The sequence below is a fragment of the Coffea eugenioides genome, chromosome 3 (genome assembly GCF_003713205.1).
Source record: "Coffea eugenioides isolate CCC68of chromosome 3, Ceug_1.0, whole genome shotgun sequence".
Classification (NCBI taxonomy): domain Eukaryota; kingdom Viridiplantae; phylum Streptophyta; class Magnoliopsida; order Gentianales; family Rubiaceae; genus Coffea; species Coffea eugenioides.
In genome coordinates, this window is record NC_040037.1 from 14,209,116 (window position 1) to 14,233,731 (window position 24,616).

At 39.6% G+C, this 24,616-nt stretch overlaps 1 non-coding gene across 1 annotated transcript; it reads left to right on the forward strand.

Moving 5' to 3' along the window:
• Nucleotides 1–20,923: 20,923 nt before the first annotated feature.
• Nucleotides 20,924–21,030, forward strand: LOC113767197. The gene has a single exon (XR_003467916.1). It is a non-coding gene; the product is annotated as a small nucleolar RNA R71 (small nucleolar RNA).
• Nucleotides 21,031–24,616: the final 3,586 nt, after the last annotated feature.

The window sequence follows — 24,616 nt, forward strand, 5'->3', positions numbered from 1 at the left end:
AACAATGGAGAGGAATCCAATGGAGTGGATATTAACCCCTTGGCTATGGCCTAGTAAATTGATAATCGTATACTTGTTTCCTTGTTTACACTAGCTTTTTTTGATGAGAATGATGGATAAATATGTTAATGAGGTTACCAAGGAAAGGCATTGACAGGTTGTGAGCCAATCAAAAATAAAATATCTACTCTGAAAAATAGGAGTTTGTATGCAGTGGTAATTAGAATCGTCTCTACAGGGATTGGATTGGTTTATTTCCTTTCAAAACAATGAATAAAAGGGCTGATCTTGGAGATTAAACTAACTTATTAGTTTAAACACAAAATAAACATACGAAAATTAACCAGAATTAAATTAACAATGATAGAGCTCTAGCAAAAGAAATAATATAAAAAATGGTTCATGCAATTAATTCTTGATACAAAGATAATTCAAATATTCATGAATAAATTGGTTATAATTGTTAACAAACTCTTATGACAAACCTTTCTTTATTTTGTCGACCGTTAACAATTTTCCTAATTAGAAGACAACTCTAAGTACGATCATAGAATTTAATCTTTTAACAGTATTATAGATTAGAAAAGTCCAATTCTAATCAACAAATATATTACAAGGATTCGTTTAAATTAGATTGTATACTTCCTTGACAAAAAATTAATCATGCCAGTTGCCACAAATATTAAAACAGTAAAATAATTATAGATTTAATTGTCTCAATTGGCAATAAACTATTGTGAATAATTAAATATTGTGCACCTATTTAATCACACACGGTAATTATTACAGGCATAATATAGGAAATATACAAATAAATAAATGAAATATAAAAGTAAATTGGATCTCACAATTGCCGTAGAACCAATTCTTCAATTTTCCTTTGACTACCAAATTAGGATTAACCACTCCCCGTGGAAAAACGTACCTAAAGAGAAGAATATCGACCTTTTTTCATCTTGGGAAAAGAGGAAAGAAAAACTAACTACTCTAATCCTCTTCTTTAAATGAGAGTAAGAGGTGAGAACATATCATCTTTCTCCTCAAAAAACATTGCTCCTAACAAAAGAATTATCTCTTCTCTAATAAAACCTTCCAGAAATAAATTATTCTCCTACATAAAGTTTGAATAGAAATCCTAACTAATTATCCTTCCAAATGTGTGGTTCCCAAAGAAAATAGTACTCTTGGTCTTTTTCCAAAGTTGTAGAGAATCAGTGGATCATCTACTTTAATTGCTGAAATTAATCTCGAGTCCCACAGCTTCTGAATTTCACAAGTATTTTAACACGCACTCATGCTTGAAAGTAAATAACCTCCACAGCAACTCTTTTTAGCCCTTTTTCATCCCAAATTTCTATGACACCATCAAAACACAAAACATAAGTAGAATCCACAAAGTAAAACAATAATATATTAAATCAAAGGGAAAATTGACATAAATTGTATATTAATTAAGCACACGATCAAGCATTCATCAATCTACAACGAGAAAAGAAAAGGAAAAGGATGCAATCAAAACAAACAACAGGTGCTTGTCTATATTTGTTGTGCTTGGTATATACATTTTATAAAGTCATTACCTAGATCCATCTAATTCCACTATTTAAAGCAAAAGGAAAAACAAAACTAAAATAAAAAATACGCTCACTAAGAATTCTAAATAGAGAAGAAAATTCTCACTAGATAGTTATACGAGAGGCTAAAACTCTAACTAAAATAGACTTATTATTTAAAAAAAGAAAGAAATAAAGCCATGGGAAGGAGAGAGACCAAGAGAACAATTAGTCTCCTTTGTGAAGAGAAAGATGTTCTGTTTGAAAACTAATACAATAAATTAAAAAAAATGAAGAAGAGATTTGAATTTTAAATCCTTAGTCTTTCAAGCTATACTAAAAGATTGTAATATTCCATGCGTTCAATTACCGTGGTATATGATGGCTGTTTAACCAAGTTGATACTCTTAGTGGTGGAGAGTTTTGAACAATTTACATATCAAAGTCAATAAGTTAGAAGTTTAGAATCCAAAACAATCTTTTTTTTTTTTAAATTCATAGTCTTTCAGTTTAATTTTGGTGATTTGACACCCATCATATAGTATGATTTGGATAGTTTAAAGTACTAATTTACAGCATAGCTTTAGAATCTAAGGCTAAAATTTTTAATCCTTTTTTTTTTTTTAACAATGCTTGTTCAAGATAACTTGTCCCATCTGTAATTGGCCTGATTACATACTTAACTATGGCCTTAGAAGATTACATTTCAGTTGGTACTATTACATAGGACCATTTTTTTTGACACTTTAGTTTAAATTATGAGAGGGTGACAGGTGCCGAACTTGTGCAATAATAATTACTAAAAAGTCCTAATTACCACCACAATTAATTATAAAACAAATCCAAGTACTGGAGCAGGGACCCTAGGTGTGTAATGGGTTACTTGATTCACCCTGTTCCCGAAGAGTTTGCTTGATCCGATATACCAGAATTGTCTATAAAAATATAAAATTTCCGTACAATGGCAAGTAGGATCGATTCCACAGGGAACGGGTAGGAAGTTGTTTCTCTCCAAGTCAATAGAATAAAATCGGGGGATGATTAATGGGATGAAAATGAAAATAAAATAAGTAAAATTCAAATGATAACTTCACAAGTACAATTTACTAAAAATAACAATTAATAAAATTCTACCCAAAGGATCAACTTTTCAAGCATGATCCAATTAAATGATCATCGATGCAAAGATATTTCATTCATCCGTCACTAGGTTGGTTATAGCTATCAACAAGTTCTGACAACCAGTTCTTCCTTACTTTTTCGACAGTCAAGGTACGACCATTGACTGCTTCTCTAACCAGAAAACAACCCTAGGTACGACCGTAGGAATTTAATTATCCAGTCGCATGAAAGCTAGAAGAACCCAACCCTAACCGATAAACACGCTAAGAGGGTTTATTTAAAGTAGATCTTACGTTTCCCCAACATAAATCCAATTACGGTGGTTGTCATTAGGTGTCAACTAAACGAACAATTACGGATTCAATTTAATTAACGTGACAGTAGGCTATTAGATTAAATTAAATATCCGGCCGTTGATATTCAATTAATAAAATAACCATAAACAATTAATCCAGAAACGCACGAATAGTAACAAATTGGAAAAATAATGAAAGTTTGATTAGATCTCACAGATGTTATGGACCGCGCCCTCGCGTTGACCTTTAAGTAGAGGAGAAATTTAGCCGCTCCTCATCATATCAATCTCGCGTGATTCAATTGATATCATTCAACTAAATTACCAAAAAAGTTGCAAAAGAAGGAATAACGAGGAGACAGGTGAAAGTCTCGCGTCTCTTTTGGGTTTCGTCTTCGTACTGGAGCCGCAAACGCAAGAACCAAAGCTAACGAAAGTTGTACAGAGCCAGAGTAAAAACCAAGGAGTCAAAATCGTACAAAGCCAAAAACTAAAGAGAGGTCTCCAACGTCTGACAAAATGGGAAAGGGAAACTAAAGCTAAGCTAATTGATTGCACGTGATTCTGGCTTTTTAGCCTTTTGAAGCCGCCGCCCAAAAGAAACGTCTGATTCCCCAATTGAAACTAAAGCTAATCTCCTCATTAGACGTGAATCTGGCCTTTTGTACGAATTCACGTACAACTCGCCGAAAAGAGAGGAAGAGCCGTTTTATTCTACTTCCCATTTGAGAAGGGTTTTAATCCCATGCATATCTGCGGCCCACCAGCTCTTTTTGGTTTCCTGATGTTTCACTTGTTTTACCAATCCCGCGGGTCCGTCCTTTAGGTGTACCCCTTCGGTCTCTGGCGTGGGCATGCCATGAAATAAAGGGTCTTCTGGAAATTTGCCTCACGAGATTACTTTTAACACCAACCACCTACAATTTACACAAATATGAAATATGAGCAAATTCTCAATTCTTAGCATCATGAGTTGCCAAAACTAGGACAGAATAATAGTGCAAAATATGCCCAATAATTGCTCTATCAAATCCCCCCCACACCTAGACAGTGCTTGTCTTCAAGCATTACGAAGCTCAGAAATACAACCAAGAAAGCAAAGGTTATGCAGAAATTTACACTAGCACCAGCATTTCAGATCCCTGACAGTGTCGCCAAAATTAGAATACACCGGACAAGTAGTTATCCAAAAAGTATGAACAGGAATATTCGTCACCTACAAGAGAATGTGTAAATACAAGGAACGCTCAAATCAACATCACGGAATGACATTACCATAGGTTTGCACATTTATCACATTTCCACCACTCAAAAGTGAATTAAATACACAAATCAAAGGAACTTTGATAGAGTTGTAATGGGGCTTAGGTGAAAGGCGGGGTAAGAAGGTAAAAATAAGGCGTAATGTGTCAAGAGAATGTCCGATATCCACCACATACCCACAATGCTTCATCGGAGGAATTCCACAAACAAGGCAATTTCATTTGCTATACCCACTGTGCAGGTGTCGCCAAATTCTCTTTTTTTTTTTTTTTGAAAACTAGGCCGTCTTGCAAGGCGTGGGCACGCCCTGTAAGCCAGAGTTTGCTGTTCACTATCTTATTGACAATTTCTCCCCCATTTTTCTTCTTTTCTTTTTTTTTTTCCTTTTTTCTTTCGATCTCAAGATGTACAGAAACAGCACCATACAGCATCTATTCTGACAACACTTGCGACCATAGATTTATTCACCTTGGACAAGTAATGAATTTCAGACATCTCTTAATGACACAAGGTTGAACAAGACAGTCTAAAAAGGTCATGGGTTATCAAACACGGCTAACAAACAAAAGCGAAGGGTAAAAGCTCAAATTGATTCACTATTGAGAGACAAGATGAATGCATGGTTTTTAGAAAGTTAAAGGAAGTTAAATCCTAAATGCCCTTATCATTTCAAATGCATCCAGTTCAACAAAATGTGGTCTCGACATGTACAAAATAGCAAGTTCTAGAATGCCAATACCATGTGTGATACTCACTCAATCAAACAAAAATAGAGCAAACAAGAATAATGTACTCATGCATGACTCAAAAACTCCCAAAAGTTACAAGAATGGGTCAAGTCCAGCACACTCAACATTCAACGATATTGCCCAGGAAAAACAAAATGCCCAACTAGCATATTTGACCACATACCTGTGCACCATGATTGTATAATTCATCATAGCAAAATGCTCTAACAAAAGTGAACTAACTACCCATTTTTTTCTTCTTTTTTTTAGCACGAAGAAATGATAGAAACAAAAAGAAATAATAAAAGGAAATCACCCCCCCCACACCTAAAACCTACATTGTCCTCAATGTATAAAGTGCGAAGATAAAGGGGGCGAAACTTTCCTGACTACTGAGAGGCTACAGCTAGACACTAAGGGGGAGGAGGATGAGGCGGAGTGAATCCAATATGAGCAAAGAAAGCAGCTTGATTCTCTGCCTGAATACGAGCGAAGACCTGCATCGCTGCAAGATGGGCACGTAGTCTCTCAATTCGGTCGCCCAGGTCATAGATAGAATTTTGGAGGGAATGGTACTGGGAATCCCAAGCAGGAGGAGCATGGTAGGAGGATGGACCCGCCTGATCAGTGTGGGGCGACAAATCAGTAGGAGGGACAGGCGGAGGAACTAGAGGTCGTGGCCCGCCCTCGCCAGGAGGCGTCATCTGGTACACATCTCCCACTACTTTGAAGATAACTCCCATTCTCTCCAAGCTACGCAAATCCAATGGTTCAAAATCGCGAACTAGAGTGAACTTGTGCTCTTTATCAAGGTCGAGCAATCCCAGCCGAACGGCCATGTGAGTAATAAGCAAGCCCATAATCACCGGCTTGTGCCACTTTTGAATGACTGACTGCATCTGTGTGGCTGCCCAACACCCAAAGTTGACCTGTACCCTGTTGCGCATGCACCAAAGAAAATAAAATTCAGCCTTGGCAAGGGTGCCGGAGGCGTCCTTCCGGCCTGAGAAATTGTAGGCCAAGAACCTCTGGATGACCTTCAAGACCGGATCCTTAAAATAGGAGGCCTTGGACTGACTCGGATCATAAAGTTGAGGATCCGTGGACCACTCCCTCCAAATGTCAATGTAATCACTAGAAAAAAATCGAGTGTAATCACACGCACTATTTATATACGCCCCGTAGGAAATGGTATCCTCACTAACTGATGAGAATATAAAGACCAAGGCCCATTCAAGCACATGGGGAATTGGAAGATTCAAGTGAAGACCAGTTGATTGCACGAATACTTGAGTTTAGTAGGATTATTTGATTTTCCTCGTTGATTTTGGTTATTTCTCGCTTTAGAAAGTCTAGGTAATTAAGCTAGTTTAATTGCGGCCCATTTGTTAGTAAGTGAGGCCCAAAATCTTCCTTAAGTATGTAGGGTAGTTTGGTCAATTTTTGGATTAGGGTTAATGCTTGTAAGGGCTATAAATAGCCCCACTTCCTCTTTGTTTTGGGATCAGTTTTTGACTATTAAATACAATTAGTGAGTTTTCACTTTCTCTTTGGCAAGAGAGTTGCCTTTGAATACTTGAGAATCTTCTCAAGTTATTCACCCGAACTTATCAATCGAGTATCTCCTTGATTGTGGCGTTCTACTACCTCCAATTTGGTTCGTTAATTCGAGTAGTTACGGGTTGAGATAATATCAAAATTGTTCGTGACTTCTAGGGATTAGTTGGGTCAAATTTCCGCTGCCTAAGCCATGGAGTTTTGGTTGTCTAGATCGGGGTTTCACATCACTAACAAACCCCAAAAGCAGATAAAAATCATTAATGGACATATCCTGTGGGGTACCTCTTAATCTAAATTTAATCACCCCTTCTCATCCAAAGTGATGAATTCATTTTTAGTGAACTCAAAAGTGGAGTAGAATTCATAACACAACTCCTCAAATGTAGGATAGGCAATGGTCAGTTATGGCCCCCACCCAATTGCCGAGAACAACTGTTCAACCTCTCGGGCAATTTGCAAGTGATCCAGAGTTGAGGCATGGAAACACTTACACGGAGCAAAAGGACGTGGAATCAAGCCATTCAATCGGTCCTTTTGTTCCCGTGTAAGATCAGTAATGGGCTCCCCCCAGTCCCCAGGAGATATAGTGCTCTTGGATAAACTCAGGCAGGACCGAGTGGGAGGCTGGATTGGGGCTCGCCGCTTACGAGATTGGGACCCAGACGGTCGAGCAGTTGCTGCATTTTTCGGAGGCATTTCGAGACCACAGAATTGAGAATAACTAAGCAGAGAAATAACTAGATAACCAAAGGGGGACAGGGGACCACAGTCACAGATAATGCTTAACAGTCAGAGAGCCAATAGAAAAAAGAAACACAGTGACCCCACCAAAACCAGAATAGGCAAACCGACACAAAGACCCCCCACTAGCGTCACTTGGCGACCAATAATTAAGACAGATAGAATCGAGACCCCAGACAATGAATTTAGCAGTCAAATATGTCCAACAAAGGGCGAATCATTAGCCATGTGCACCAAATCTACGTTTCACTAGAACCCACAGATATAGCAAGTCCAAATTCGAGTCAAAGATAGCAACAAGAGTCCAAATGCGAAGACCAATTGACACAAATTTTGTAAAATAGGGGTACCACTATGTTTGTCCACGTTGGACGACACTGTGGTGGAGACGCATGGCGAGAGGGGCACACGAGCGAGGTGCGTGCGGCTGCTGGGCGCTTCGTGTTGCTGGTCGAAGGTACGACGCGCTCGCGTACGGGCTGGGCAGGGGCGCACTGGTCGCGCCTAATCTAGTGGGCCGCGTGCTAAAGGGCTCGCTCTGGCTGGTGCTCGCGCGCAGTTAGACGCGCGCTGCTAGGCTGGCTCGTTGGGGTCACTGGTCGCCCACGAGGGAGGGGCAGGCGTGCAGGTAGCGTGCGTCTGCTGGCTGGATAGGTCGCGCGTAGCAGGATAGGTCGCGCGCAGTAGAGGCGCACTGGCAGAGAGGCTCGCGCGCGCTAGAGCTGTGGCCCGCAGGAGTTGTGCGCGCTGGTGGAGGCGTGCGGCGGCCCTAGTTGCCCGAGTGGGCAGGCGGCGGCAGCAGGCAATGAGCTACGCGAGGGAGGCGGCGACCTCAAAGCGCGAGAGAGGCGAGCGGCGGCGCTCGATTGGCTGCGGCAGCGGCGGCAGCGGACCTCCAACGATGGCGACGGACGACAAACAAGAAAAGGGGAAGAAGAAAGTGAAACCAAGACAAAACAAAGGAAATGGAATAGTAGAAACTGAATCAACGGACATTGACAAGACTAGAAAAGACAAAGAAAACCGAAAAGTGGAAAAGTAGGGTTAGAGAGGTCCTGGTCAATTTTGACTTTGGTTGTCGCACAGGTTGGAAGGCGTGGGCACGCCTTGGGGGCTGTAGTCTTCTGACCGTCGCATCTTAACAAAGTCCAAAAGAGTTCCTTCCAGGGCGTGGGCACGCCTTAGAACTGCTAGTCTCCAATTTGCACAGTTGACTTGGCGTACCCCTTCTAAGGCGTGGGCATGCCTTGGAACCCCTAGTCTTCTGTTTATCACCACAAAAACAATCAAAATAGAAAAATAGAACTGGAAAAACGTAAAGTAATGAAAAATGACCACAACTAATTCTGTATTCCTTAGGTTGCCTCCCAAGCAGTGCCTTTCTTTAATGTCTTTGGCTAGACATGGCCATCAGCTGGTTAGACCTCACGACTTGGATCATCAAGAGATATAACCTCCACTTGCTCACTATTAAACCCTTCATAATAAGGCTTAAGACGGTGACCATTGACTACGAACTTCTTCTCCGTCTTCAGACTTTGGAGTTCCACTGCACCATAACGGAAAATATTAGAAATAACAAATGGACCGATCCAACGCGAATGCAACTTACCGGGGAAAAGCTTAAGTCTCGAGTGATAAAGGAGGATTTTTGCCCTACTATAAATGACTTCCTTGAGACTTGTTGGTTATGGAAGACTTTGCTCTTCTCCTTATAAATTGCTGAATTCTCATAGGCTTCATTCCTTAGTTCTTCTAACTCTTGTAATTGGAACTTTCTATGTCCTCCGGCATCCATAAGGTCCATGTTACACCGCTTAAGCGCCCAGAATGCTCGATGTTCAAATTTCACTAGGAGGTGGCATGGCTTTCCAAAGACTTCCTGTATGGAGACATCCCAATCGGCGTTTTATATGCGATGCGGTAAGCCCAAAGAGTATCTTTCAACTTCAAACTCCAGTCCTTTCTATCAGGGCGCACCATTTTCTTCAGGATTGATTTAACCTCCCTATTTCACACTTCGGCCTGACCATTCGTCTGTGGATGGTAGGGAGTGGACACTTTGTGGAGCACGCCATACTTACGAAACAAAGCAGCGATCGTCTTATTGTAAAAATGGGTGCCCCTGTCACTGACTATAGCTCTCAGCATTCCGAAACGGACAAAAATGTTAGATTTAATAAATTCTGCAACTACTCTCGAATCATTAGTCCGGGTGGCCTTTGCCTCCACCCATTTAGAAACATAATCGACAGCAAGGAGAATGTATAAGAAACCAAAAGACGAGGGAAAAGGACCCATGAAATCTATACTCCAGACATCGAAAATTTCAACAAACAATATGGGGGTTTGACTCATTTGGTTTCTACGAGAAATATTTCCCACCCTTTAACACTTATCACAAGATTTACAAAATAAATATGCATCTTTAAAAAGAGTAGGCCAATAAAAACCGCTCTCTAACACCTTACGAGCTGTTCGTTTTAGCCCAAAGTGCCCCCTACATGCAAATGAATGACAAAAAGTCAAAATTGAATGGAACTCACCGGCACTTACACACCTTCTTATCACTTGATCAGAACACTGCCTCCACAAGTAAGGGTCATCCCAAATATAATATTTGGCATCACTTCTCAACTTATCTCTCCTCGCTTTTGGCCAACCTGAAGGCAATTGATTTATTACCAAAAAATTTACAATATCAGCATACCAGGGTACCGATGAATCCATGGCTAGCAATTACTCCTCGGAAAATGACTCTCTCAACGGCAGATCCTCATTATTCATGAGCAACCGGCTCAAATGATCAGCCACCAAATTCTCGGCTCCGCTCTTGTCCTTGATCTCTAGATTGAACTCCTGCAGGAGCAAGATCCACCTGATCAGCCTCGGGTTTGCATCCTTCTTCGCCAACAGGTACTTCAAGACTGCATGATCAGAGAAAACAATTACTTTCGCACCCAATAAATATGACCTAAATTTTTCTAGTGCAAAAATAACGGCTAGTAATTCTTTCTCCGTCGTGGAGTAATTAAGTTGGGCTCCACTCAATGCTCTCGATGCATAGTAGATCGCGTGCGCCGCCTTGCCTATTTTCTGTCCCAACACGACCCCTACGGCATAATCACTTACGTCGCACATAATTTTAAACGGCCGGCTCCAATCTTGGGGTTGAATGATGGGTGGCGATGTCAACGACTCTTTCAATTTATCAAAGGCCACTTTGCATTCATGAGTGAATTCGAATGTCACGTTCTTTTGCAGCAACTTGAATAGGGGTGCTCCGATCTTTGAGAAATCCTTGATAAACCACCTGTAAAATCCTGCGTGGCCCAAAAAAAAACGTACTTTCTGTACACATACGGGGTAAGGTAGAGCAGAAATAAGGTCTATTTTAGCTTTATCTACCTCTATTCTCTTAGCCGACACAACATGCCCTAAGACAATACCATACTCTACCATAAAGTGACAGTTCTCCCAGTTAAGAACCAAATTCGTTTCTATGCACCTTTGCAGAATTAAAATTAGATTATCAAGACATTCATCAAAACTATCCCCGTATACGCTAAAATCATCCATAAACATCTCGATTATTTTTTCTACATACTCTGAGAAAATACTTACCATGCACATTTGAAAAGTTGATGGAGCATTGCAAAGACCGAAAGGCATCCTACGGTAGGCAAACGTACCAAATGGGGCAGGTGAACGTGATCTTTTCCTGATCCTCTGGTGCTATCGCGATCTGGAAGCACCCTGAAAAACCATCCAAGAAACAATATTAAACACAACCAGCTAATCTTTCTATCATCTGATCAATAAAATGAAGAGGAAAATTGTCCTTTTTTATCACAGAATTTAGCCTCCGATAGTCAATGTACTGACGCCAACCAGTAGTTTTCCTAACCGAAACCATGTCACCGTCCTGGTTCTCCTCCACAGTCACTCCCGCCTTTTTCGGGACCACTTGAACGGGGGCTCACCCAAGGACTGTCCGAGATAGTAAAAATAATCCCCACCTCTAGGAGTTTAAGTATCTCCTTTTTTACAACTTCCATCATCAGGGGATTCAACCTCCGTTGTGCCTGTCTTACCGGTTTCGCATCATCCTCGAGCCTTATCCGGTGCATGCATAGGGACGGGTTTATTCCTTTGACATCTGCTATGCTCCACCCGATTGCCTCCTTATGATCCCTAAGAAGTCGCACCAGTCATTCCTCTTGACTTGGAGATAAGTGTGTGGAAATGATTACCAAAAGTGTCTCTCGATCTTCCAAGAATGCGTACTTCAGATGTCTCGGGAGAGGTTTTAACTCTAATTCCGGTGCCTGCACCACCGATGGCAATAATTTTGTATGAGTTGTTAGCACAAAAAGAGAAGTAAGCTCATACCTTGGAGGGATGGTTGGAAGTGAATGTAAGGCTTCAACTGCATGATGTAACGCATCCCTCATGTCCACATTAGGGGTTACTCCCAACTCGAGATGCTTGGCCAACGCCACCTCCAGTGCGTTTTCACCATCCAGTTCAAAAGTTTCCTGTACAATGGGCTCAAGAACACTCAAAGCAAAGACTGAGTTAGACTCCTATGGATACTTCATCGCCTCAAAAATATTAAAGTTTACAGTTTCGCCATCAAACTCCATTGATAAAGTACCCTCATTCACATCTATTTTAGTCCTGACAGTGCTAAAAAATGGTATACCTAACAAAATAGGTGACGGATTTAACGACTTATCATCTCCCATATCCAGGATATAAAAATCTGCAGGAAAGACTAATTCATTTACCTGAATCAAGACATCCTCGACTAGCCCCTCTAGGTAGGCATTGGTGCGGTCGGCTAGTTGGATTATGATGGCTGTTTCTTTTAATGGCCCAAGATTTAGGGACGCATAAATGATTTTTGGCATCACGTTAATTGACGCCCCTAAATCCAACATGGCTCTCCTGATCGGTGTATTTCCTATCTTGCAAAGGATCGTGAACATACCTGGATCCCCACATTTGGGTGGGAGTTTTCTTTGGAGTATGGCTGATACATTTTCTCCCACCGCTACTCTTTCATCCCCTCTTAACTTTCTCTTATAGGTGCACAAGTCCTTGAGAAATTTCGCGTACTTCGGTACTTGCTTGATTGCATCCAATAAAGGGATGTTGATCTCCACTTTTCTGAATACGTCCAGGATCTCTTTCTCTTTCTCCGCATTCTTCGTCTTCTCCAACCTGCATGGAAAAGGAGGCAAATTAGGTTTAATGGGTATTGATGGAGTAAGAGTTACCTTAGGGTCTCCATGAATGCGTCCTTCTTTTTCAATCTCCTTTTCTATCTCCTCCTCACTTTTACTTTTCGAATTTACCAATTTAGGTCCCTCCACCTCTTTGCCACTCCTTAATGTCATGGCACTTACATTCTTGGGATTTGTCTCGGGTTGTGATGGTAATTTCCCATAACGTGGGACTCCAGGCGATTAATGGCAGTTGCCATTTGACTCATTCGAGTCTCCATGTCTTTCATGCCTGCTCTGGTGTCCTACTGGAATTGAGTAGTGCTCGCGACTAGGGTCCTAGTCTCCTGCTAGAGTTGAGTAGTAGTCGTGGCCAAACTCTTGACAATTTCCTCCAAGGAACTTCCTAAGTTGGAGGACGAGGGTTGAGACTTTTGTTGCCAAGGTTGCTAAAATCCTGGTGGATGATTGAAGAATGAATTCTGTGGCCTATTACCATAGTTGAAATTGAGGTGATCTCTCCAATCCGGATTGTACGTGTTGGAGTATGGATTGTACTGCCTACGAGACGCGGGCACGCCTCCAGCCATGTTCACTTGTTCAGCCCCATCCTCTTGCAACATAGGGCATGAGTCAGTGGGGTGGTCCACTGATAGGGTACATTTTAGTGGGGTATTTTGGGCATTATTGCACAATTATTTGACTAAATATTTTCATTAATTGGGTAGATTCTACTCATATATGATTTTGGTGCCAATTGCAAGATTTGATGCTAAAAAGTGCTTAAAATCAAAGTTTAGAAGATTTGTCGTACGTGGAGGCACTCCAAGCAGTGGGATCCGCTTGAGTAGCTGAAAAAACTCAATTGTAATAGATATTATTTTATTCTATTTTGAGGGAGTCTTATTTTTTCTGAAAAAAATAACAATTTTCGAGAGGGAAAAATCCCTTCCTTGAACTTCGGACTACAACAGAGGGGGGATTTATTTTTTCTCGTGTGGCTTAGGTTTTCGGCTCGGCTTGCTTTTGGAATTGGGACTAGGGGCCGCAGCTTGAGAAATGATCAGAGGAGACAAAAGCCTCCATTATTGACTCTATATTGTGTTTGATTTTCTTGTTGACTTTGAAAATTGCTCTTTCAATTGCATTGACCGACATTGGAAATCAAGCAAAAGCTTTTCTCGTAGCATTGTGGGCAATTAGGAGGCAGCCGCCATTGTGGACTTTGTGGATTTGTTTCTTTACTCAATTTTGACCGAAATTGGAAGGCAACATTAGACCATCGTATTTGTATGCTTTGGAGGAAATTGGAAGCCATATGACAGGTGCCGAACCTGTGCAATAATAAATACCTACTCGAGAAAAATACAGATTTTTGTATATAGCGGTGAGTAGGGTCGAATCCACAGGGACTGGGGATAATTCGTTTCTTCTAGAGTTCGAAGTATGGGGGGTTTTCAATGGGAGGCAAATAAAAATGAAATAAAACAAACAAAATTCAAAACTAACTCATAAAGCACAATTTACTAAGAATAGCAATTAATAAAAGTTCTACCCAAAGGATCAACTGCTCAGGCACGGTCCAATTAAATGCTCATCGATGCAAAGATATTTCATCCATTTATCACTAGGTTGGTTATAGCTATCAATAAGCTCTGACAACTAGCTCTTCCTTACTTTTTCGACAGTCAAGGTACGACCATTGACTGCTTCTCTAACCAGATAACAACCCTAGGTACGACCGTAGGAATTTAATTACCCAATTGCATTAAAGCTAGAAGAACCCAACCCTAACCAATAAACACGCTAAGAGGGTTTATTTAAATTAGATCTTGCATTTTCCCATCATAAAACCAATTATGGTGGTTGCCACGAGGTGTTAACTAAATGAACAATTACGGATTCTATTTAATTAACGTGGCAGTAGGCTATTAAATTAAATTAAATACCCGGCCGTTGATATTCAATTAATAAAATACCCATGAACAATTAATTCAGGAAACGCACGAATAGCAATTAATTGGAGGAAATAATGAAGATTCGGTTAGATCTCACAGATATTATGGACCGCGCCTTCGCGTCAACCTTTGGGTAGAGGAGGAAATTAGCCGCTCCTCATCGTGTCAATCCCGCGTGATTTAATTGAAAACACCCGCGCAAACATCACAGAATTTGGAACGCTGAAATACCGAAGAAAGAAAAAGGAAAAAGTCTTCCTTGTCTCCGCGTTGATGTTTGTACTGAAGCCCAAAAGTATAACGCACAAGCCAACGGAAATTGTACAGAGCCAAAGTAAAAGCAAAAGAGTCAAAAACGCCCAAGCCGAGAGCGAAAACGAAAAGGTCTGCTGACGTCTGACGGCTAGGAAAAAGAAAACTAAAGCCTAAAGTAGATGATGTGTGAATCTGGCTTTTTCCTCTCTTTTTAATAGCCGCCGCAGGAGGTCAAGCCACCAAAAGAAACGTCTGGCCCAATTCCTTGAAACAAAGGGACTTTTGGAGTTTTAATCCCGTGCTCCTCGCAGTTCACGTGGACCGCAGTCCGGCTTTCGGTTTCGTCCACCTTCTAAAGCGTGGCCACGCCCTGAGACGAGAAGTCTTCTGGAAATTTACCCCGCGAGATCATTTTTCATGCCTACCACCTACAATTCACACAAATATCGAATATGAGTGAAATTCCAATTCTTAGCACCGTGAATAGCCAAAATTAGGACAAAATAACAGTGCAAAATATGCCAAATAACCGCTCTATCAAATCCCCCCACACCTAGACAATGCTTGTCCTCAAGCATTTCGGAGCTCAGAAATACAATCAAGAAAGCACAGGTCTTGCAGTAATCTATACTAACACAAGCATCCCGCATTCCTGACAATGCCACCAAGATTAGAACATACTGGATAGGTAGGAGTCCAAAAAGAATATGAACAGTAATACTCGTTACCTCCAAGAAAGTGTATGAATACTAGAAACGCTCAAACCAACATCATAGAATGACATTACCATAAGCTTGCACATTTATCACATCTCCACCACTCGAAAGTGAACTAAATACACAAATCAAAGGGACTTTGATAGGGTTGTAATGGGATTTAGGTAAAAGGCGGGATAAGAAGGTAAAAATAGGGTGTAATATGTCAAGAGAATGTCCAATATCCACTACATAACCACAATGCTTTATCGGGGCAATTTCTCAAGTAGGGCATTTCTATTTGCTGTTTTCATTGTACAAGTGTCGGAAGTCGTTCCTCTTTTTTTTTTCTTTTTTTTTTTTGTTGGAGAGGACGTCTAGCAAGGCGTGGGCACGCCCTGGAAGACAGAGTCTTCTGCTCACCAGCTTTTTGCCGATTTCTCTCCCCTTTTTCCTTTTTTTTCTTTTTTTTTCTTTTTTTTTTCGATCTTAGATGTACAGAAACAGCACCATACAGCATCTTTTTGACAACACTTGCCACCACAGATTTATTTACCTTGCACAAGTAATGAATTTCAGACATCGCTTAATGACACAAGGTTGGACAAAAGAGTCTAAAAAGGTCATGGATTATCCAACACGGCTAACAAACAAAGAGAGGGATAAAAGCTCAAATTGGTTCACTATTGGGAGATAAGATGAGGGCTTGGTTTTTTAGATAGCTAAAGAGGGTTAAATCCTAAATGCCCTTATCATTTCAAATGCATCCAATTCAACAAAAATGTGGTCTCGACATGTATAAACTAGCAAGTTCTAGAATGCCAATACCATGTGTGATACCCACTCAATCAAACAAAAATAGAGCAAACAAGAATAATGTGCTCATAAAAGGCTCAAAAGCTCCCAAAAGTTTCAAAAATGGGTCAAGTCCAGTGTATTCAACACTCAACAACACTGCCAAGGAAAAACGAAATGCATAGCTAGTATATTTACCCACATACCCACGCACCTTGATTGTGTCATTTATCACAGCAACATGCTCCAGCATTAACAAGCATAGAAATAAACAAAAAGCCGACTAACTACAATGTTTCCTTTTTTTTCATTTTATCCATTTTTTTTTCATTTTTTTCATTTTTTTTCATTTTTTTTGAGTAACAAAGCAAAAAGAAATAATGGAAGCCACTCCCCCACGCCTAAAACCTACATTGTTCTCAATGTAGAAAAGACAAATGAAGTATTAGGAGAAAAGAAAAGAAACTTCCCTGACCACCGGGGAGGGAAAGTGAGACACTAAGGCGGAGGAGGTGAGACGGCTGCGTGCACAATGTGGAGTGGTGGCGATGGACGCAACACCAACAGGAAGGAGAAGACTGAAGTTTCATTTTCGGAAGGTTTGGAAGGCGTGGGCACGCCTTGGAAGCTAGAGTCTTCTGACCATCAATTCCAAAGCTTCATTCCTTAGGCATGATCAACTAGAGTGGGCATGTCCAACTGCCAGCTTCCTGCCACAAAACAACAATCCATTAAATGACACTAACACTTAATAAAAATTCCAAAAATATAAGAAAACTAAAACAAAAGAATCCTTGGGTTGCCTCCCAAGCAGCGCCTTTCTTTAATGTCTTTGGCTAGACATTGTCCTGTTTATTCACGGAGGATAAAATCGTGTAGCTCGTTTCAGTGCTTCATCTTCTATGTAATCCTGATAGCCCTCGTAAATAGAGTAATTCTTGAATCCACGAGCTACGGTCTTCCATGGATTAGTAGATGGCGCCAAACAAACAAGTGATGACCTTAAATCTTCACTCACTCCTCCATCACGAGCACTTATTGGTTCGAGATATTTTGCCATCGCAACTCTTAACTTATTCCTGTCATGAAATTTAAAATCTTCTGGTATAATAAAATCAATTTCACTAACAGGAATTGAAGAATAAGAGTTAGAAAAATATTGATTAAGGAATGGAGGAGATGTCACCGCATTTGGAGATTGTTCACTAGATTCATTCATTTGAACAATTTGATATTGGGGTCTCATGTCTTGTACTTCAACTTTCTTTTCAACTGCATCTTTAGATCCTTCTTCTTGAGACTCTTGCAGTACCATGTCATTTGTCAGGATAATTGCACTCTCATCTTCCTCATGGTCGATAATAGTCGGTGAGGGCAATTCTTCATAAACTGGAGAAATCAATTTGCTCATTTAGATGCCCATTCACGCCTTCCTTCTTTCATCTCTTTACTCTTCCTTTGTGTCTCCTGTTGAAGTTGATGTACCTCCTGTTGAATTTGATGTGTGTTAGCAGCTATTAATTCAACAATTTCTTCAAGAGACATACCTGACATGAATGACGGTTCTTGAGACTCTAGCTGTTGAAAATCTATTGGCCTTTGTTCATAATTAAAATTGGAATCATCCCACCATCTTTGATCATACCCGTTTGAATAAGGGTCATACCATGCTTGATATTGAGGTGAAAAATTTCCAAAAGTATCGATTGGAGCACTTAGACCATCTTGAAATGTATGGCACATGTCGGTTGAATGATCTGAGGCAAAATAAGTTCCACAATTTGCAACAGTCCATTGATTATTAGAAAAAGCACGAGTCTCATAACCCCTTCTAAAAGTACAATCCAATCTATCACCAAAATACGGAAAGTTAGCAGCCATACACTATATAAAAAAAATGAAAATAAAATAAAAAAAATGAAAACAAGATGAACTCGTAAAGAAACAAATTAATCAGGCACCAGTCCCCGGCAACGGCGCAAAAAATTGACAGGTGCCGAACCTGTGCAATAATAAATACCTACTCGAGAAAAATACAGATTTTTGTATATAGCGGTGAGTAGGGTCGAATCCACAGGGACTGGGGATAATTCGTTTCTTCTAGAGTTCGAAGTATGGGGGGTTTTCAATGGGAGGCAAATAAAAATGAAATAAAACAAACAAAATTTAAAACTAACTCATAAAGCACAATTTACTAAGAATAGCAATTAATAAAAGTTCTACCCAAAGGATCAACTGCTCAGGCACGGTCCAATTAAATGCTCATCGATGCAAAGATATTTCATCCATTTATCACTAGGTTGGTTATAGCTATCAATAAGCTCTGACAACTAGCTCTTCCTTACTTTTTCGACAGTCAAGGTACGACCATTGACTGCTTCTCTAACCAGATAACAACCCTAGGTACGACCGTAGGAATTTAATTACCCAATTGCATTAAAGCTAGAAGAACCCAACCCTAACCAATAAACACGCTAAGAGGGTTTATTTAAATTAGATCTTGCATTTCCCCATCATAAAACCAATTATGGTGGTTGCCACGAGGTGTTAACTAAATGAACAATTACGGATTCTATTTAATTAACGTGGCAGTAGGCTATTAAATTAAATTAAATACCCGGCCGTTGATATTCAATTAATAAAATACCCATGAACAATTAATTCAGGAAACGCACGAATAGCAATTAATTGGAGGAAATAATGAAGATTCGGTTAGATCTCACAGATATTATGGACCGCGCCTTCGCGTCAACCTTTGGGTAGAGGAGGAAATTAGCCGCTCCTCATCGTGTCAATCCCGCGTGATTTAATTGAAAACACCCGCGCAAACATCACAGAATTTGGAACGCTGAAATACCGAAGAAAGAAAAAGGAAAAAGTCTTCCTTGTCTCCGCGTTGATGTTTGTACTGAAGCCCAAAAGTATAACGCACAAGCCAACGGAAATTGTACAGAGCCAAAGTAAAAGCAAAAGAGTCAAAAGCGCCCAAGCCGAGAGCGAAAACGAAAAGGTCTGCTGACGTCTGACGACTAGGAAAAAGAAAACTAAAGCCTAAAGTAGATGATGTGTGAATCTGGCTTTTTCCTCTCTTTTTAATAGCCGCCGCAGGAGGTCAAGCCACCAAAAGAAACGTCTGGCCCAATTCCTTGAAACAAAGGGACTTTTGGAGTTTTAATCCCGTGCTCCTCGCAGTTCACGTGGACCGCAGTCCGGCTTTCGGTTTCGTCCACCTTCTAAAGCGTGGCCACGCCCTGAGACGAGAAGTCTTCTGGAAATTTACCCCGCGAGATCATTTTTCATGCCTACCACCTACAATTCACACAAATATCGAATATGAGTGAAATTCCAATTCTTAGCACCGTGAATAGCCAAAATTAGGACAAAATAACAGTGCAAAATATGCCAAATAACCGCTCTATCACCATAAAAACTTCCTTGCGCTTTCTCTTGGTGTTGACCGAAGCAGGGGAAAATTGATCTGCAAACTTTTCCAAACTTCACACGCGCAGTTTGTCCCCCATTAATGGAGGGCTAAGTCCCCAAATCTAGTCAAGGGGGCAACTGACGAATTGGTTCAGCAATTACTGTGAGATCTAAACCATTTTTAATTATTTTCTTCGTTTATTGATATTTATATGTTCCCTGATTTTAATCGTTATAGCCTTGTGTATCATTGGTTAGTGCGCAATAATTAATTATTCATATAGGCTAATTTGCTATATAGGGGTAGTTGAATCCGTAATTGTTCGTTATCTCTATCTTAGTAGCAATTGACGTAATTGAGTTTATGTCAGGGAAACATACGATCTAACTTAAACCAACCCTTGTAGCGTGTTTGTTAGTTAGGATTGGGCCTTTCTAATTATTAATGCAAGCTAAAAATTAAATCCTACGGTCGTACCTAGGGTTGTTTTTGGGTTAGAGAAATAGTTAACAGTCGTACCTTAGCTATCGATAAATTAAGGAAGGGTTGGTTGTTTATCGCGTGCATGACAACTATAACTAATCTATTAATGAATGTTGGAATTATCTGTGAATCGATGATCAGTGCATGAACCATTTCTGAAGTGTACCCTTGGCTAGAGCTCTCCTTATTATTCCTTTTAATTAATTACTTTTCTGCAGTTAAATTGTTTAGTTAGCATTTAATTCTAGAACCCCCTATTTGTTTTGACTTGGAAAGAAATAAATTTCTCGCTAGTCCCTGAGGAGACGATCCTACTTGTCACTGTCTACTAGTTAGTGAAATCAGTTGAATAATTGATTCAGGTATATCGGATTAAGCAAACTTTTTCGGAACAGGGTGAATCAAGTAACCCATTGCACATCTAGAGTCCCTGCTCCAGTACTTGAATTGATTATTGACTGTTTCAGGTGGTAGTTAGGTTTTATTTATTATTATTGCACAGGTTCAGCACCTGTCACCCACATTTGTGCAGATTCCACAGGCCTTTGCCTGGTGCCCATTTCCCACAGCAAATTGTCGAATGAAGGAAGTTAGCTCCGATAGCTGCTGCTGAATGGACGACGTCTCTACCTCATTAACCTTACGGGTAGGGTTACTCTCACGGAAACCAAACTGTTGAGAGTTCTCTGCCATCGATTCAATGAGTAGCCATGCTTCCCTTGGTGTCTTGTTCGCCAACGCTCCCCCACTCACAGCATCAATGATACTCCTATCGGACGCTTGGAGTCCCTCATAGAAATATTGGGTCAATAGTTGTTCACTAATTTGATGCTGTGAGCATCTAGTGCACAACTTATTGAATCTCTCCCAATAGTCATGTAAAGATTCTCCAGGATATTGCTTAATGCTGCATATCTCTTTTCTTAGACTTGCAGCTCGGGATGCAGGGAAGAATTTTTTCAAGAATTTCTTCTTAAGTTGGGCCCATGTTGTGATACTACCTGCAGGTAGGTAGGTAGTATAACCAATCCTTCGCTGCATCCTTGAGGGAGAAAGGGAAGACTCTAAGTTTAATCTGTTCCTCAGTAATTCCTGGAAGCTGCATACTGGAGCATGCCACATCAAACTCCTGGATGTGTTTGTGGGGTTCCTCACCTGAGAGCCTATGGAACGTGGATAGGAGGTGAATTAATCTTGACTTCAATTCGAATGAGGTATTTTCAGCTAAAGTTGGAAATGTAATGCACAAAGGCTGCTGGGGCAATTCCGGAGCAACCAACTCCCTTAGTGTTCTTGCATTCGCCATAGGGATGTCCTCTTGGCCTGGGTCACTTAAATTTTCACCACTTGAATCTGTTGATTCAACCTCAGGATCCAGTCCCTGAAATGCAGTGCTAGATTGTTCCTCTCTGAGCTGTCTAGTCTCTTTCCTAGTTCGGCGCGCAGTCTTCTCTACTTCCGAGTTAAAAATCAATTCGCCTATACGAGAAGAACGGGACATAAACTAGAAATGTGCCAGACAAATTCAAAGAGAACAACTTAGAAAGAAACAAAATTAACCAAAACACCGTTCCCCGGCAACGGCGCCAAAAATTGACAGGTGCTAAACCTGTGCAATAATAATTACTAAAAAGTCCTAATTACTACCACAATTAATTATAAAACAAATCCAAGTACTGGTGCAGTGACCCTAGGTGTGCAATGGATTACTTGATTCACCCTATTTTCGAAGAGTTTGCTTGATCCGATATACCAGAATTGTTTATAAAAATATTAAATTTACGTACAATGGCAAGTAGGGTCGATTCCATAGGGAACGGGTAGGAAGTTGCTTCTCTCCAAATTAATAGAATAAAATCGGGGGATGATTAATGGGATGAAAATGAAAATAAAATAAGTAAAATTCAAAAGATAACTTCACAAGTACAATTTACTAAAAATAACAATTAATAAAATTCTACCCAAAGGATTAACTTTTCAAGCACGATCCAATTAAATGATCATCGATGCAAAGATATTTCATTCATTCGTCACTAGGTTGGTTATAGCTATCAACAAGTTCTGACAACCAGTTCTTCCTTACTTTTTCGACAGTCAAGGTACGACCATTGACTGCTTCTCTAACCAGAAAACAACCCTAGGTACGACCGTAGGAATTTAATTATCCAGTTGCATGAAAGCTAGAAGAACCCAACCCTAACCGATAAACACGCTAAGAGGGTTTATTTAAAGTAGATCTTATGTTTCCCCAACATAAATCCAATTACGGTGGTTGTCATTAGGTGTCAACTAAACGAACAATTACGAATTCAATTTAATTAACGTGACAGTAGGCTATTAGATTAAATTAAATATCCGGCCGTTGATATTCAATTAATAAAATAACCATAAACAATTAATCCAAGAAACGCACGAATAGTAACAAATTGGAAGAAATAATGAAAGTTTGATTAGATCTCACAGATGTTATGGACCGCGCTCTCGCGTTGACCTTTAGGCAGAGGAGAAATTTAGCCGTTCCTCATCATATCAATCTCGCGTGATTCAATTGATATCATTCAACTAAATTACCAAAAAGTTGCAAAAGACGGAATAACGAGGAGACAGGTGAAAGTCTCGCGTCTCTTTTGGGTTTCGTCTTCGTACTAGAGCCGCAAACGCAAGAACCAAAGCTAACGAAAGTTGTACAGAGCCAGAGTAAAAACCAATGTTTTCAGAACCGGACCGAACCGGCCGGTTCGACCGGTTGGACCACGAACCGGCCATGTCACCGGTCCGGTCTAATGTTAAAGCCGGAAGTTCATGGAGAACCGTTGAAACCCGGACGAACCGTGCGAACCGTTAAGAACCGTGAACCGGCGATTTTTTAATTTCTTCAACAAAATATCAAGAATGGTGTAGCTGAGATTCGAACTTGGGTCTCCAAGTTTAAATATGACAATCTTACCGCTAGACTGTACTTAAGTTTGTTGAGAATTCTACTTGACTAAAAAATATATTAAAACATTGAGAATTCTACTTGACTAAAAAATATATTAAAACATCAAGTTCTTCTCTTATTTTTTTTTTTCAATTTTTTCTTTTAACCATTTTTAACCCAAATATCCACAACAAGATTTTCTCAAGTCTTCACCATTATTATCAGGTTATTATCTTTAGCAGATTGTAAACAAGTTGAAAATTTCAACTTTTCTTGTTTTCCAACATTTTAGTAAGTTTTTTTTTTCTTTTCAAGGTTTTTTTCTATATTATTATCTTTAGTTGATTTTTTGCATTTTCTTCTTTTTCCCCTCAATTTTCATATGTTTCCCTCATTTTGTTTTATTTTTATTCGATTAATTAAGGATGAAATTTTTGCAAAAGTAGTGCACATCCGTGTAGGAATTGGGTAGGAATTACAAATAATAACATTGGGTTGGTCAAAAATATGGTAGTTGGCACATAATCGAAACTATTGATAATTGAATTTAAAATAATTAATGGTATAGGATCATTGAATTTAATATAACATGTTAATTAGTAATGTTTAGTAGCAATTAATTTTTTATGTGTTTAACTGTATATTTGTTTTTCAAAAATTTTTAGTTTTTTTTAGTTTGAGCAATTAGATTTATATTTTATAATAAAATTTTAACTTTTTCAGCTTAAGTTGATGAAATTGTGAAGGTGGTGTGGTTGCTTATCATGCCACTGATAAAAGTTTGCTATTTAAATAGTTTGTCTTAACTTGAACTCTTTTATGGATTTTTTTTAAGGGTTGTAAAAGAATTTCAATATTTAATTTATTTATTTTTTGTGTTTTTATTTGTGATAATTGGTGCACATTTGGATTGTATCTATTTATGTTTATAATGAATTTATGAAAACTTGTGGTGAATTTGATATTTTAATTATATTTATCATTCCATGTTTTGTGTATAACTTTTAGAAAATTTATTATTATCATAACTTAAATTAAGTTATGTTGGTAAAGTTCAAGTGTAGAATGAAACCTGCTTAGTACATAACAAAAAAAAAAAAAAAAAAAAAAAAAAAAAACAGTGAACCTTTGAACCGGCCGGTTGGACCGGTCGGACCGGTCAAACCGCGAACCGGCCACCTCTCCGGTTCACTGACCGGTCCGAGTTTAAAAACATTGGTAAAAACCAAGGAGTCAAAATCGTACAAAGCCAAAAACTAAAGAGAGGTCTCCAATGTCTGACAAAATAGGAAAAGGAAACTAAAGTTAAACTAATTGATTTCACGTGATTCTGGCTTTTTAGCCTTTTAAAGCCGCCGCCCAAAAGAAACGTCTGATTCCCCAATTGAAACTAAAGCTAATCTCCTCATTAGACGTGAATCTGGCCTTTTGTGCCAATTCACGTACAACTCGCCGAAAAGAGAGGAAGAGCCGTTTTATTCTACTTCCCCTTTGAGAAGGGTTTTAATCCCATGCATCTCCGCTGCCCACGAGCTCTTTTTGGTTTCCTGATGTTCCACTTGTTTTACCAATCCCGCAGGTCCGTCCTTTAGGTGT